Genomic DNA, 17603 nt, shown 5'->3' on the forward strand with positions numbered 1-17603 from the left:
AAAGCAGTTACATATGTTGATATGACTCTGTAATGTTAATGGGCAAAAGACATGAACAGATAATTTATTATAAAAGCATACAATGTTATTTAGAACTTGAAAAGACAAAAGGTGAAATGACATAGGATATTTACCTATTGAATTAGAAAATATGAGAATAACCCAATGTTGCTAAGGCTCAGGTAATATTAGTGAGAGTTTAAAGTAGATGGCATTTTGAAAGGCAATTTTGCACTATGTAGGAAAACTCTTAAAAATGCTTATATTGATAAACTAAGAAATCCAATCTCTCAGGTCATCTATGATAGCAAAATATTATAAAATTTATAAAAGCTTCATTATAACAATAGCCTTAATTCATTGGTTGTCTAGCACGTGGCACACTTTGCTTACCTTACTTTCACTTCTCAACAAAACTTCTAAGTGGCTGAGTGAGGATTTGAATCTGTCTGTTTCAGATGCTGCCTGGGCTCTTTATTATAATTTTATTCTGCCCAAGATATCTTTCATAATGTAATAGTGAAAATTGACCAGGCGCTGTGGCTCATGCCTGTAATCCCAGCACTTTGGGAGGTTGAGGCAGGTGGATCACCTGAGGTCAGGAGTTTGAGACCAGCCTGGCCATCTCTACTACAAATTCAAAAATTAGCTGGGTGTGGTCGTGGGTGCCTGTAATCCCAGTTACTTGGGAGGCTGAGGCAGGAGAATCACTTGAACCTGGGAGGCAGAGGTTTCAGTGAGCCAAGATGGTGCCATTGCACTCCAGCCTGGGTGACAAGAGCAAGGACTCCATCTCAAAAAAAAAAAAGTGAAAATTTAGAAATACATTTAAAATCTGTTAAGAATGTAATAGTGAAATAAACTATAGTTGATGCATTTCACATAATGCCATGCAGCCTGTGATGGTATGGAAAATGCTTACTCTTAAATAATTTTAAATAAAAATAGTGAAAACAAATTAGAATATTTCTATAATTTTAACTATTTAAAGAAATTGAATACAAAGAATGGGAAGAAATACAGGTTAATAGTAGCTGCCTCTGATTTGTGGGACTATGATAATCATCCTTTTTATGGTCTGTATACTTTTTGGGGCTTTTTACATTTTTGTAACAAGAATGAATTGACTTATGTTCAGAAAAAAGTAAATTTGAACTTAAAAATTTGTGGAGCTTTTTATCTTCTCAGGGAATAGTGGGAAATATATTATCTTTATTTAGCTAAGTCTTAGTAACATAGTCTGCTCACCAAAAGAAAAATGCTCTGAAGATTGACAGAAGAGGCAGTTGTTCTGAGATTAGATTATTATTAAAATGTGTAATTAGACAAATCCATAGGAGCCATATGAACAAACAAGAATATCTCTATCAACATTGTAGAATGAAAACATTTGATTTATCTCTTGAAAATATAAGTCAGAGAATAAGAACCAAGTTCTAAATCCAATAAAGAAAATTAAATTTCCAACATGATTGGAAGATAGTTTGCCTTACTAATGACTTGCCCTGTGAATATATATGATATCTAGGAAACAAAATATCTCAACAATTGTTCAAAAATTTATTTCTTAGGTGGAAAAATAAGGAAATTTTTTAGATGCTATCAATAAGCTCATTCAACCTTATTTTTTTTTGAAAAATATAACTCTGCCAAAGAGTGTCATCTTTTTGCCTCGTCTAGCCTTAAAAAAATATGCTTTGTTATAACACATGTAGAAAAAAAGCAGTGATTTTTATATTTATTCTTATTTTCATGGTACAATCCTCTTACTTCCATAATTAACATTGTAATGATTTGATTATGATCAGTTTATGGGATTATTAACCACTCTTGGTTTCTTCTCACCTCATTAACTGGCAAACTAGGCACTGACTGCTGGTACCAGTTTCTATGCACTGTTGCTCAGCATTACCAAATCTTTTTAGTTTTATGAAGCCATTTTCATTACAGAGCGAATAGTTTTTCTATTTTTTTCTTTTTTAGCACATGTCAAAGTCAAATTAAATATGCCTTTATTACCTAACTATGAATTTTTTTTTTTTCCTTAGGGGCAGCAGCATCCATTAAATGTTTCAATTAGTGTTGGGTTAAAATTTGATTTTTAGGTTAATTTCCTAAATATGTAGAACTAGTTTAGTTAAAATGACACTGCTCAATTCACCTGGTATCTTACTGACAAGAGTATGAGAAAAATCAAGTTTAAAATAATGAATAATAATGGTAGCTTGACTCTTACTGTTGAGGGACTGTAACAATGAACTTAATTCACAAGTTGGTAAAGTTGTGATTAGGGAAACAGATCACATTTAGCCCATTTGACATGTATTTGTTCTTAGGTGCTTGATAAGTATTTCTGATTTTAGTGAACTGGAGTCTACCAGCATTGCCTTTTTCTCCTTTAAAAATATATAAATGTAATTGATGCTTATTTCCTGTGAATCCCCAAATCATTTCCCTTTTCTCAGTTTTCTAGTGGATCAGTTTTCCTTTTGATTTGTGGAATGTTTCCATATAATGCAGCTATTCATTTTTTAAATTTTTATTTAAGATGATTTCTCTGTTGCTTTATGTAATTTTTAATTGACAAATAAGTATTGTATATATTATGTACAACATATTGTTTTGAAATATATATATATACACACATTGTAGAATGGTTAAGTTAAGCTAATTAATGCATGCATTACTTCACATAATTATATTTTGTGGTGAGAACACTTAAAAATCTACTCTTTGTCATAAAATGCATTCTTTCTAACTGTAGACACTAGTTTGTATAACAGATCTCCTGAACTTATTCCTCCTGTCTAATAAAATTTTTATCCTCTGGCTAACATCTCCCCATCTCCCCACCTCCCCACTTTCAACCCCTGGTAACTACTCTTTTACTCTTTATTCTATGAGCTTGACTTTCTAAGATGCCACATATAAGTGAGATCGTGCAGTATTTGTCTTTCTCTTCCTGAGTTATTTCGCTTAATTTCCTCCAGGTTTATCCACCTGGCTGCAAATGACATGATCTCGTTCTTTCTTATGGCTGAATTGTATTCCATTGTGCCTGTGTGTGTGTGTGTGTGTGTAGTATATATATTGTGTGTATATATAGTATATATAGTGAATATATAGTATATAGTATATATAGTGAATATATAGTGTATATATATATATAGTAAGTGTGTGTGTGTGTATATATATATGTGTATATATACACACATTTCCTTTTCCTTTACTCATTTATCCACTGATGGACACTTAGGTTGATTTCTTTTTTTTTTTTTTTTTTTCCAGTACAGAGCTTGATTCCATTTCTTGGCTATTGTGGCTAATGCCACAATGAACGTGGGAGGACGGATATCTTTTCAACATGCTGATTTCATTTCCTTTGTCTATATGCCTGGAAATGAGATTGCTGGATCATATGGTAGTTCTCTTTTTAGTCCTTTGAAAAGCTTCTATACTGTTTTCCATAATGGCTGTTCTAGTTTACATTCCTACCCACAGTGTGTAAGTGTTCCCTTTTATTCACATCCTCACCAACACTTGTTATTTTTCACCTTTTGGTAATAGCCATTCTAACAGGTATGATGTCTTGTTTCATTGTGACTTTAATTTGCATTTCTCTGATAACTAGTGATATTGAGCATTTTTTCATATACCTGTTGCTCATTTGTACATTTTCTTTCTATGAATAGAAATGTCTATTCATAGCCTTTGCCCATTTTTAAATCAGGTTATTTTCTTACTACTGAGTTGTGTGATTTCCATACGTATTTTGGATATTAACCCCTCTTCAGATGTATGGTTTGCAAACATTTTGTCCCGTTCCACAGGTTGACTTTTCACTCTACTGACTGTCCCCTTGACTGTGCAGAAGCTTTTTAGTTTGATGTAATCTCATGTGTCTGTTTTTGCTTTTGTGGCATGTGCTTTCAGGTTCATATCAAAAAGTAATTGCCCAGGCTAATGGAACTTGCCCCTATGTTTTCTTTGAATACTTTTACAGTTTCAGGTATTACATTTAAGTCTTCAATTCATTTTAAGTTTATTTTTGTATATGGTCCAAGATAAGGTCTAATTTTATTCTTCTGCATGTAAATATCCAGTTTTTCTAACACTATTAAAGACTGTCCTCCTCCTATGTGTGTTATTGGCACCTTTGTCAAATATAATTAACTTTAAGTGTGTGGATTTATTTTTGGGATCTCTATTATGTTCCCTTGTTCTTTGTATTTGTGATTTGTATGGTACTATTTTGATTACTATAACTTTTTAGTATATTTTGAAGTCAGGTAGTGTGAGGCTTTCAGCCTTTTTCTCTGTGCTTAAGGTTGTTTTGGCTCTTTAGGGTCTTTGGTTTCCATATGAATATTAGGATTTGTTTTATTTCTGTGGAAAATATCATTGAAAATTTGATAGGGATTACATTGAATTTGTAAATTACTGTGGATAGTTTTGGAGCACATATATGGATATATATATATATATATATATATATATATGTGCATATATAGAACCATCCTTGCCTCCTGGGACAAATACCACTTGATCATATGAATTATTCTTTTAATGTGTGGTTAAATTTTGTTTCCTAGTATTTTGTTGAGAATTTTTGCATCTATGTTCATTAGTGATACTGGCCTGTAATTTTCTTTTCTTGTAGTATCTGTGTCTGGCTTTGACATCAGGGTAATGCTGGCCTTGTAAAATTAATTTGGAAGTACTCCCTCTTCAATTTTTTTGGAAGCATTTGAGAAAGATTGGTATTACCTCTGAATATTTGGTAGAATTTGACAGTGAAGTCATCAGGTCCTGAGATTTTCTTTGATAGGAGACTTTTTATTACTGAGTCAATCTTCTCACTCATATTGTCTGTTCACATTTTCCATTCTTCATGATTCAGTCTTGGCATACTGCATAGGTTAAGGAATTTTTGCATTTATTCTAGGTTATCCAATTTATTGGCATATAATTGTACATATTAATCTTTTATAATCCTTTAAATTTCTTTGACATTAGTTGTTCATGTACTCTTTCATTTCTATTTTTTTATTTGAGCCTTCTCTCTTTTTTCTTAATCTGACAATTTACTGATTTTATCTTTTCAACAAACCATCTCGTAAAAGTTGCTCTTTTCTTTTTTTTTTAGTTTCTATTTAACTTATTTATTTTTTGACTTTTCTTGTTCTCTTTCTTCTGCTAACTTTGGGCTTTGTTCTTCCTTTTCTATTTCCTTGAGGTATAACACTAGGTTATTTATTTGGAGGTCTTTCTTATGTTTAGATGTAGTCATTTGTTGCTGTAATCTTTCCTCTTAGAACTGCTTTTGCTACATTCAATAAATTTTGATATTGTTCATTTTTATTTATTTCAATATATGATTTAAATTTCTTAGTTGGTCCATTTGTTGTTCAGAGGCATGTTTTCTAGGTTTCAAATGTTTACAAATTTTCTGAAATTTCTCTTGTTATTTATTTCTAGATTTAGAAATTGTGATCAGATAAGACACTCAATATAATTTCAATCTGCTTATATTTTCTAAGACTTATTATGTGGCCTAATATATGGCCCATCCTGGAGAATGTTCTGTGTGTGCTTGAGAAGAATGTGTATTCTGCTGCTTTTGGATGAAATATTCTGGCCGGGCGCAGTGGCTCAAGCCTGTAATCCCAGCACCTCGAGACGGGTGGATCACGAGGTCAGGAGATGGAGACCATCCTGGCTAACACGGTGAAACCCCGTCTCTACTAAAAAATACAAAAAACTAGCCGGGCGAGGTGGCGGGCGCTTGTAGTCCCAGCTACTTGGGAGGCTGAGGCAGGAGAATGGCGTAAACCCAGGAGGCGGAGCTTGCAGTGAGCTGAGATCCGGCCACTGCACTCCAGCCTGGGCGACAGAGCGAGACTCCGTCTCAAAAAAAAAAAAAAAAAAAAGGAAATATTCTGCTGTATACATCTGTTTTGTCAATTTCATCCAATGTTTAGTGTATGGCTAATGTTTTCTTATTCATTTTCTGTCTAGATGATATGTTCATTGCTGAAAGTGAGGTATTAAAGTCCACTAATATTATTGTGTTACAGTCTATCTCTCCTATATCTATTAATATTTGCTTTATATAGTTAAGTGCTCTGATGTTGGGTGCATATATATTTACATATATTTACATATATACATATATATTTACATATCTATCCTCTTGATAAACAAATCCCTTTATCTTATATAATAACCACCTTTGTCCCATTTTTATGGTTTTTTTACTTAAAGTCTATTTTATCTAAGTATAGCTATTCCTGCTTTCTTTCATTTTCATTTGCATGGAATATGGGAATATATTTTCCCATATTATCACTTTCAGTTTATGTGCCTTCTTACAGGCAAAGTAAGTTTCTTGCAGGCCGCATGTAATTGAGTCTTTTTTGGTTATCTATTCAACTCCTGCATGTCTTTTGATTAGAGAATTTAATCTATTTACTTTTGAGGTAATTATTGTTAAGTCAGAACTTTACTCCCATTTTGTTAACTGTTTTCTCATTGTTTTGTAGATGATTTGTTCCTTTCTCTCTTACTGTCTTCCTTTGTGATTAAGTAATTTTCTCTAGTGTTATCCTTTGATTTCTTAGTTTTTATCTTTTGTGTATCACTTTTGTGACCTATGTATCTACTTTGCATAGCTTTTGTGACCTGGAGCTGGAGCAGGTCTGAAACCTGGGAATACGGGGGCTAGCTTGGTACTCGGTGGGCTTGAATTCTGTATTTACAGGGTCTACCATGGAAGCTGAGTCTGTGTGTACCAGCTTGGTTACCAGGAATGTGGGGGCCAGCCCGGTGTTGGAGTGAGCCTGAAATCTAGGGTTGCTATGGGGGCCAGCTCAGTGCTGGAGGAAATCCAGAGCCTGGGGTACCTGGGGTTTGCCTGGTCTTGGGGTGAGCCTGGAACCTGATTATGTGGGATTGTCCTGGCATTGGGTTGGGTGTGCCTGCCTATCTGAGGCTGTTTGATGCTAGGGTCAATCTAGAGCCTGGGGCTGCTGAGGTTAACCTGGTGTTAGGGAAGGCCCGGAAATTAAGTCTGCTAAGCAGGCCTAACACTTCGGGCTATAGGTTTCTGCCTAATGCTTGGGTGGGTTTGGAGGCTCAGTCTGCCAGTACCAGCCTGAATCTTGGGGCTGTAAGGAATGGCCTGGAGGCTTCATCCTTGGGTCTTGACCTGATTATTAGGACTGTTGGGGGCAGCCTCATGCCAGGACAGGTGCCTGAACCCTGTGGCCATGCGGGTGAGCCCAGTGCTGGGGCTGGTCTGGAACCTGGGGTCACCTAGATTGGCCTGGTGCTGAGAGCAGTCTGGAGCCTGGGACTACTGAGCTTGGGCTGGTAGTGGGGCAACCCAGAGACTGAATCTACCTGGCATGTTTAGGCCCTGGGGCTGTGGGCTCCAGCCTGGTGTTGGGGTGGGCCTAGAACCTCCATCTTCAGCCACTACCCTGGGGTCTGGGGCCATGGAGGCCTACCTGGTGCTGGATTTTACTGGGGCAGGTCTGGTTTGGGGTCTGAAGCAAAATATGCAGTCAATTCCCTCTCCTTTCCCCACTTGGAGAATATCTCTCTCCATGCTATGCTGCCCAGGACTGGGAAACGGATGACATAGGAACATAAAACTGTTCTTTCTACACTCTTCAGTATGTCTCTTCTTGTTTCTGTGCTACACCAGGCGTTGTAACCTTTTACCTGGTTTTCTTATCTCTTGTGAAAGTATCTTTGTGCACGCATAGCTGAAAGAGTTGTTTCTGCAGTGAGATGAGCACTGAAGACTCCTAGCCCACTATCCTGCTGATGTCCTTGCCGCTTTATGTAACTTTATTTGTAGATCTCTTATATCGGCTTTACTGTCTTCTCCACTCTGTACAACCAATTAGATTTTGAGGAATAGAAATGAGAGAATTTTACATTTCAATTTTTTTCTAGAGAGGTAAATTGGAGTTCAGAAAAATTACATGATTTAATTAAGCCATTAGACCAACGTTTTCTGAATTTTTGTCTGTGAATCAGGTATAAGGCAGGCATTTTACTCTTTCTCTCTCTCTCTCTCTCTCTCTCACACACACACACACACACACACAGCAGTTTAGTGATCAAATTAGTTTAGGAAGGGATGAATACTATGAGTTGTTGGTGATTAACAGTATATGTTATGTACTAAAGACTCTGAGATATTTGTACATAAAGCAATCTATAAACTTAATTCATTAAGTTTAATTTAATGCATACTTTCTTTTGTTTTGCTTATATCTTTCCTTTTATTTATTTGAGGGTTTTTTGTTTGTTTCTTTTCATTTTGCTTCTTAACCATTTCCTACATATATTTTCAATCTTTATTGGTTTTCAATAAATGCCTTTTAGGTTATAAATTTTCCTCTGAAATCCTTTTGGGTTACAGCTCACAAGTTCTCAGATGATGGAATTCACTACCATGTAGTGCTAAATATTTTTATTTTGCATAGGATTTCATGTTTAATCTGTAAATTGCTGACAATATTTTAAAAAGTATTTTGTTACTCTGTCTTCCTAGAGGGACACAGCTAGCTTATCTCTTTGACATAACCTGGCATGGCACATAGTAAGTACTTCATGAAACCATCATTCTCAGCAAACTAACACAGGAACAGAAAACCAAACACCACATGTTCTCACTCATAAGTGGGAGTTGAACAATGAGAACATATGGACACAGGGAGGAGAGCATCACACATCAGGGCCTATTGATGGGTGGGGGGCAAGGGGAGGGATAGCATTAGGACAAATAGCTAATGCATGCGGGGCTTAAAACCTAGATGATGGGTTGCTAGGTGCAGCAAACCACCATGGCACATGTATACCTGTGTAACAAACCCGCACATTCTGTACATGTATCCCAGAACGTAAAGTAAAATAATAATTTTTTAAAAGCTTGTTGAAGTAAATTAAAGTTTTTTAAAGATCAGTCAGACTATGACAGAAATGAGGCTAGATCTATATCTCTTGATATTTTTAGTCAGGTCTATTGAGAGAAAATTTAAATATAACAAAATTAGGCCAGGCATGGTGGCTCATGCCTGATTCCAGAACTTTGGGAGGCCAAAGCAGGACGAGTGCTGGAGCCCAGGAATTTGAGACCAGCCTGGGCAACATAGTGAGAACTCATCTCTACAAAAAAAATTTAAAAACTTAGCCAGATATGGTGGTGTGTACTTGTAGTCCTAGCTACTTAGGTGGCTGAGGTGGGAAGATAGCTTGAGCCCAGGAAGTCAAGCTGTAGTGAACCATGGTCATGACACTGAACTCTAGCCTGAACAACAGAGTGAGACCTTGTCTCAAAATAAATAAATAAAATAAAACTCACCTTGTTTATGGACTTGACAAGTGTATATAGGCATGTAACCACTGCCAGAATTAAGATATAAAACATTCACATCCCCTCCGAAAGTTATTTTGTGCCTCTTTGTAGTCAATTTCCTTCTCTTCCACCTCCAGGCAACCATTGAACTCTTTGTCATTATAGTTTTGCCTTTCTAGAATATTTTAAGAAGAGAAGCATATATCATATCACCTTTAGTATCTGCCTGCTTTCACTTAACATAAAGCACTTGAGATTCCTCCACATCAATGCATGTAACAATAGTTCATTTCTTTCTACCAGTGAATAGTATTCCACCAAATGGCCAAAACACAGTTTGTCATCCATTCACCAGTTTATGGAAGTTTAGGTTGTTGCCATTTAGGTTCTTTTTAGCAATTATAAATAATGCTGCTATAAACATTTGTGTACATGTTTTGTGGGCACTTATCCCTTCATCTTGGGTAAATACATAGGAATGAAATTGCTGTCTTGTATGATAATCGTATGTTGGTGGTGTGGTTGTGGGGTGGTAGTGGAAGGGGAAGGAGGGCATTCTGTGATGTCCTGATGTAGTAGAGAGTTTCTTGGCCTTCCCCAGTGGTGACAGCACACCTCTAATGGCATGAATATAAGATCCTGAGGCTGGGCCCAAGACTGTTTCCTGGCCCTCCTCCAGGGGTAGATAATTTTTCTTTTTTATTCTGTCATCAACAATAGGTTTCTAACCTGTGCCTGGGAGTGACAAGGTTTTCTGCCTCTGTCACAGAGGCTTGAGGATTTTGTTCTTTCTGAGAGGATGATCTGGGCAGGGAGGCTGCGGTTCATGCTTTCCCAGTAGTGGCTACTCTACCCCTTCTCCTGGCCTGTATCATCTAAGAGGGACTCTCCCCAGTTACCCACTGTGCCCCCATCTTTTTTTATGAGCACCTCATGGAGGTACATGGAGATGAGCCTGGGAGGGAGCAGCAGCTCCTCCCGTGTCTGGGGCTGCCAGGGATTCTACACTGTCACAGCAGTCCACACTCAACCTCCACCAATGCTTTAAGGTTCAGCTGGTTCCTTCTCAGCCAACTGTATGGCTGTCAGTGCCTTTTTCTCCCATGCTTTGCCCTCTCTGAGCCAATCCACTGGAGCTTGATTTAATTAAATTTCCTTCAAATATAAAATAAAATTAACAGCAATTCAACATGGTGTGTGTATATATATATATGTGTACACACACACACACACACACACACATATATATATATAGTAATGACAATTCCTGTGGATTCTATTTTGGGGAAGCAATGGAAGGAAAGATGATGGTGGAGGATCAAAGTCTGAATCCCATAAGACGTGGTTCTCAAATGAGCCTCCCCTAGAACACTGGGGTATTGCTAAAAAAATTTAACTACATTGGTATCTTCCCCAAAACTCAGAAAATATTAAATTTATCGGTGGAATTTTCTGAATTTGAAGTTTTTGCCTCATAATTTGCTATTATTTTAACAGTTTGGTAACTGCTGCTGATTGTTTACTCAGTAGTGTATGCAGCTAGATAAACAATGGGCACAAAAATGGCAAAATGGACAGCTAATGAAGCCCTTTCACCACTTCATAAGGTAATTGGGTTCATCATAGATAGTTTTAACTTTGTGAAATGTCCTTTTCTGAAAATTTCTGTGTATTCTGAGAATGTGGAGATCTGTATCATTTTAGAGATGTTAAAAAATTTAGCATTTCCTACAGAAACTCTGAGGAGTTTGCGGATAAATCCTACAAAGCAAAGGGGATGATGTGGCCCAAAATTAAGATCAGTAAGAGGTCTTTGATTTCAGTCTCATGTTGTTTCTGTTATGTAAATTTTTACTGTCATGACTCATGATATTTCAAGTCATTTGAAAAGCCAAGATTTCAGCAAAGTCTATTTGAAGACCTAAAGAGAAAACATGTTGAGCCTAAATACAAAACTTGTATCCAATGGTGAGGGGAGGGTTTAAAAGATTTTAATTCATGCTAATTTTTATCTTGTAAAAGGAGATGAGGAGACTCCCAGGACTGATGTGAAAAGAGTTGAAACATAATATGAAGAATTTTTAGCTTTTGTTTAATTTAATAAGTGAATAATACTTTTGCAAGGCATAAGGTATCCATGTTTTTAGAGCTGAAGAAATTCTGGGACCTAAGATCCTCCTTCAAATCTGCAGTCTATGTATATATTATTTTATATTTAAACATATGCAATACAAATATACCTTGGTTGGTACCCATAAATATATATATATATTTTTAGTATTATTCACCACTAAAAATTTTGTTTCTAGTCTATAAAACAGACTTCAGTTTATCAATATTTCATGGTACTCCACAGTGTGTGTGATTTCCATGCAACTTATCACCTGGGTTTGAGTTGTCTTCTGTGAGTTTTCACATGATTTACCTTGGATGTTGGGGTGTCATCCTGAATTTTGGGCTGGAAAGTGACTGTGGCTTAATTTCCTTATCTATAAAATGGGAATCATAATCATGCCTCCTTTATAGGGCTGTTATGAGAATTAAAGAAGGCATTGCTTGTAAACTCCTTGTTACAGTGTCTAATCATAGTAAGCATTCATTAGAGTTTAGCTATCATTAATATCTGAAGTGGTCATGGGATTGTTTTGCTGGTCCTGTGGAAGAGCTATGCATCATTGTTGACATTCCTCTCTTTCAAATGGAGGGAACAACAGTGAAATATTATTGGCCTATTAACTGCAAGCATTTATTTGTGTGGATCAATTGAGATAATACTCATTAATTTATGCCACAACCGTAAAATACCCTACACACATAATATGTTGGAGTTGCAAAGTTTAATAACTACTCACACCTAGAAAAAAATTCTCATTGTTATTTTATACACCTATTATTTTAATACCAGCTGTCAAGTTTTATTTTATGCTTTTTAATGTTTTACTCTTCTTGGTTTATTTATTTTTAATTTTAGAAATTTATAGGGTACAAGTACAATTTTGTTACATGCATAGATTGTATAATAATCAAATCAGGGCTTTTAGAATATAGATTTATTTTCAGTAAAAAGCTTTTCTAACCTTCAATTTAAGACACCACTTTAATTTCTTTCATGTCTGACAAGCATAGGTGTTAGTGTGGTATTTTAGTTTAGTTCAGGTTATACAGTCAATTCAGTAAAGCATCTCAGAGTTCTAAAATCATCCTTTGGGTGGCAAGCCTTGGCCAGAATGTCAGTCTAACTCTGCAAGGGTTTTCCAGTTATCTTCTTTCTCTTCAGAGCCAGCAGAGGGAGCACCAGTCTCTCCCTATCTAAACAATCATAATGGCTTTTAAACATATGGTGGGCCTTTCATAATTAAGTTTTTAAAAAGAGATGTAGTTTGAATGAAGATATAAAACTCAAAGTATGAATATGCATTAATTACCTTAATAATGCTGCCAAGTTTAAATGTACTCAAAATGAAAATGTTCACTACAAGTCATATGGAATGAAACTGGGAGCTATCAGGTAACTTTAACACAACCTAATTTAGAAAATACTGTCAGAAGTAGAAGAGAGTAGAAGGCTAAGAATGCCTGAAATTATTTAATAAATATTTATTGAGTACTTGCTATGTTTCAGATCGTGAGCCAAATTATGGCATTATAAAGATGAACCAGATTTAGCCTGGGGAGGTAGGGACGAAAAGGTTAGGAGAAGCCACTTAAAGAAAATAATGCCTAGTTTCTAAATAAGAGTTCTAAATAAAATGTTTGTTGAATGAACGAATGCTAATAATATGTGTATTAATAATACAAAATTATCATTTTATATGATGCTTGAAAGTTATGGTGCTTCTACCTACATTACTCATTTACTTACACTTAGGACAGGTTTAAGGCCTCAGAGATGGTAAATTGCATAGGTAGGTCACTAACTACAAATCAGTTAGCTTTATAGTCACTGTATCTGGTGTGTACAGTTTGTCTTTTTAAAATAAAAGATATCTGCTTGCAAATAGTCTTAGAACATGAACATATTTCTTTAGTAATATACAATAATCTCTTTTAAAAGTTTTTTTTTTTCAGTTACTGGAAAATAATTTAAAACTATTAAGTGCCCATGTTTGAAAGATCAAGAAGGTTTACCAGTGGAAAGGGATCTAAATATAAAGCAAGATTCTGGCAAGAGTTTCATTGAGATCATTAGACAAGTCTTAGTTGAAGGAAGTACAGGGTTATACCATTCAGAAAATTTCATATATTAAGAAGAAACAGTCCAAGAAATTTTACTAGTGGGTCTGCTAGAATGTCTAGGATAATATATCATACATATCTGTGTTCAAAATTTCTTTGAATTTGTTAGATTAGGCAACTCACCTAATATTCAGAACTAAATTTTGGATCAGAAAAAAAGTGATCCAAATTAACTTTGAATTCATTCAACTTTGTAGATAAACTTTAGGATCACGAGGTCAGGAGATCGAGACCATCCTGGCTAACACGGTGAAACCCCGTCTCTACTAAAAATACAAAAACTAGCCAGGCGAGGTGGCGGGCGCCTGTAGTCCCAGCTACTCGGGAGGCTGAGGCAGGAGAATGGCGTAAACCCGGGAGGCGGAGTTTGCAGTGAGCTGAGATCTGGCCACTGCACTCCAGTCCGGGCGACAGAGCGAGACTCCACCTCAAAAAAAAAAAAAAAAAAAAAAAAAAAGTAAAGTAAATGGATATTATGATGCCTTTTAGCCATAAGTAGGCACGTAGATCTTTCAACAGTCATATTACTCTTACCAGGGATGGACAAGAACTCAAAATGTGTCAAACACAAACGAAGCATCTGAGGTTATTAAAATTTGATTCGGGAATAGAACAAAATACATCTGTTCTGGTTTTAGGTTAGATATGGTGATTTCAGTTTTACTCGAGATAACATATAGCCTTGACCCTACCACTTCTGCACTCTGCTTCCAACAATTAAATATTTTAAAAATTGCATGGATTGTACAATCACATAAGATAATGTACAATAATCCTTTCAATGGGCCATTATAGAGGTTAAGACAGGTAGATCAGTAAATTATCTGGATTCTGAACTATATCTTTGAACTCCACTGGACTAACAGCTTCAGGGATGGTCAAGATAATCACATTTGTATCTCCTGATCTGTCATACAACAAGCTCTCAAAGAATGATGAATGAATAATTAAATGAATAATAAATGAACATTGAGTGGGAACACTGGATTTAAAAAGTTGCTTTTTTTGTGAAGTCAATCATGCTCCATGCTCTCTTGAGAATTTACATTCGAAAGTAGATCCTTAGTTTTCCAGGAATACATGTTCAAGATATACAACTTTAATTATTTGAAAAAATCTCACTTACCAGAGGGATTTTTGTCTCCTACCTAAAAAGAAATGGCATTGCCACATATATGTACATTATCAGAAATAACATCATAGCCAGTGACCTTCACAGTTATCACAGTAAGTCTGTTGTCAAAAGTTTCATCTTCGTAATGTAAAGTGGTCTGAGAATTCAGTGATGCAGATATGTACATTCTTTTGAGGTTTACCTCTTCCCAGAAATCTTTAGTGATTTTTTAACCTGGTGGCATAAACTCAGTACAAGGAAGACAGAATTCTCTGATCTGCAACATAATTGGGAAGGAGACTAAAGAAAGCAAGAAGGAGGACAGAACAGATGGAAGAGAAAAGAGATGTGTTTGTCAGTAGAATGAAAATGCTGAAGAAATGCTCTTTCTGCAGTCCCATCTCCAAAACCTTGACCATCCAGATATTACCATCTCCCAGGAAATTCCTCAAGTAAAGTCTTCTGCCAGAACATCTCCTTATGTTTTCCTTATGGCACATACTTTACCCTATGTTGAGATTTTTTAACTTTTAATTTTGAAATAATTTTAAGTTTACAAAAGAGTTGCAAAGATTGTATGAAGGTTTCCCATATATACTTCATCTTGCTTCCTCTAAAGTTAACATATTACATACACATAGTAACATGGACAACATTAAGAAATTAACATTTGTCAATAATATTATCTAAATTATTGTTTACTTCACATTTCCTGTTTTTCTACTAATGTAATTTTTGTTTTTGTTGTTCAAGGATCCAATCCAGTATACTACATTGTAATTAGTCATTGTGTCTCCATTGTCTTCTTAATCTGTGGCAGTTCCTCAGTCTTTTCTTGTTTTTTAAGAGCTTAATATTTTTGCAGAATACTGGTCAGGTGTTTGTAGAATGGTCCTCAATTTGGATTTGTCTGGAGCTTTCTCATATTTAGACTAAGGGTGTAAATTTGGGGAGGAAAATACCACACAGGTAATATGTTCTTTATTGCATCCTCTGAGGGGATACATGATATCACTATTTTAAATTACTGGTGGTATTAACATTGGTCATGTGGGTGAGATGGTAACTTCCAGGTGTCTTCATGTAAGTTTACTATTTTTTCTTTACCATAGTCTATTTCTTAGAAATGTGTTAATAAGTGAGTCACTAGGTTTATTTAAGTGATGAAAATAAAGCTCTTAGAGGAAGGAGTATTGAAGAATTTATGGATATATGTCATATCAATAAATAATAGATAAATATTTATTTAAACATTTTATAAATATTTTGGAGGAGAAATACTTTGAGAATATGCTAATATCTAATTCCACCTTAAAATTTCTTTTTATCATTATACTTTTCTAGGTAATGTGCCTTTTTTACTCTGGCTGCCTTCGAAATTTTCTCTTTGCCCTTGATTTTCAGCAGTTTGGATATAACAAGCCTAAGTACAGTGTTGTTTTCTGGTTTATTTGCTTGTGTGATATATACCCTGATTGGTGTTCCTCGTACTTTGTGGGTCCGTTTGGTGTCTCTCATTAGGTTTGAGAAATTTTTGGTGATTTTACCTTCAGGTACTTCTGCACCATTTCCTTCCTTCTCTTCTCTTTCCACCTAGTTCCAGTTACGTATATGTTAGACCTCCTGATATTGTTTCACAGCTCCTAGGTGTTCTGTACTTTTTTCCTTTCTTTCTTTTACTTTATTTTTCTGTTTGTGTTTCAGTTTGTGTGATTTCTGTTGGTTGACATTTAAATTCACTGATTCTTTCCTCAGTTGTGTTGAGTTTACTGATTAGCCACTAGTCATTTAGAGGAATGACTTATAAGTCATTCTACATCTCTTACTGTGTTTTTGACTTCTAGAATGCCCATCTGATTTTTTTGTAGCTTTTTTGTAGTATTTTCCATCTCTCTGCTGGATTTACCAATCTGATCTTGTAAGATGTCTACTTCTCACTGGAGCCTTAAATGCATTTTAAAAGTTATTTTTAAATTGTCCAATAGTTCCAATATTGGTGTCATATCTGAGTCTAGTTCTGATTATTGCTTTGTGTTTTGGCTTTTTAAATGCTTCCTAATGTTTTGTTAAGAAACACACCTCTTGTAGAATGTAGCAATTCTACTACTATTTGCTGGTAGGCATTGAATATGGGGTTTATGCTGACCTGGTCAGGAGTCGGGCTGCATATGAGGTTTGTTGTTACTATAATTACCCTCGGAGCCCCCAGACTTCAAATAAAATTTTCTAATAATTTTGCTAGTGTTTAGGATGTGAGCTGGTATGCCAAAGGTTATTTTTTCAACCTCCTTAGTTTGGGGTTTTCCTTTCGCAGTATGCTCACATGATAATCTGTTTCTTTTTACCCTCTCGTTCATAAAAATTAAGCTATTATTTCTACTTAATGCTTGTTTACTTGGTGGTGGGTGGCTGGAGAGGAAGCTGTTCTCTGATATTCTGGTTAAGCATCAGGCTTAGGCACTGTGTCCCTGGGTCCCTGGTATATGTTCCTGCTTCTCTCCCATTGGTATTACCTGCTTTTGTTTTCTATTCTGTCCTCCAACCACAATGGATTTCCACCAATGCCCTAAGATCACAGTTTTTGCTGCTCTTCCTTCTGCAGATTAAGACTTCTGTTTTGTAGGGGAAATACAGGTAATGGGTTGAGCAAGAGTCTTGGAAGCAACTGCTGTTTTCTTCTTCAGCTAACACCTTAAGACAATTTTTGTCAGTGTCTTAGTCCATTCCTTTTGTTATAAAACATCATACACTGGGTAATTTATAAGTAATAGTAATTTATTTCTCCTCGTTCTGGAGGCTGGAAAGTCTAAGATCAAAGCATTGGGAGATTTGGCATCTTGAAGAGGCTTACCCTCTGCTTCCCAGATGACACACTGTTTCTGT

Source organism: Rhinopithecus roxellana, chromosome 14 (assembly GCF_007565055.1).
Source record: "Rhinopithecus roxellana isolate Shanxi Qingling chromosome 14, ASM756505v1, whole genome shotgun sequence".
Taxonomy (NCBI): Eukaryota; Metazoa; Chordata; class Mammalia; order Primates; family Cercopithecidae; genus Rhinopithecus; species Rhinopithecus roxellana.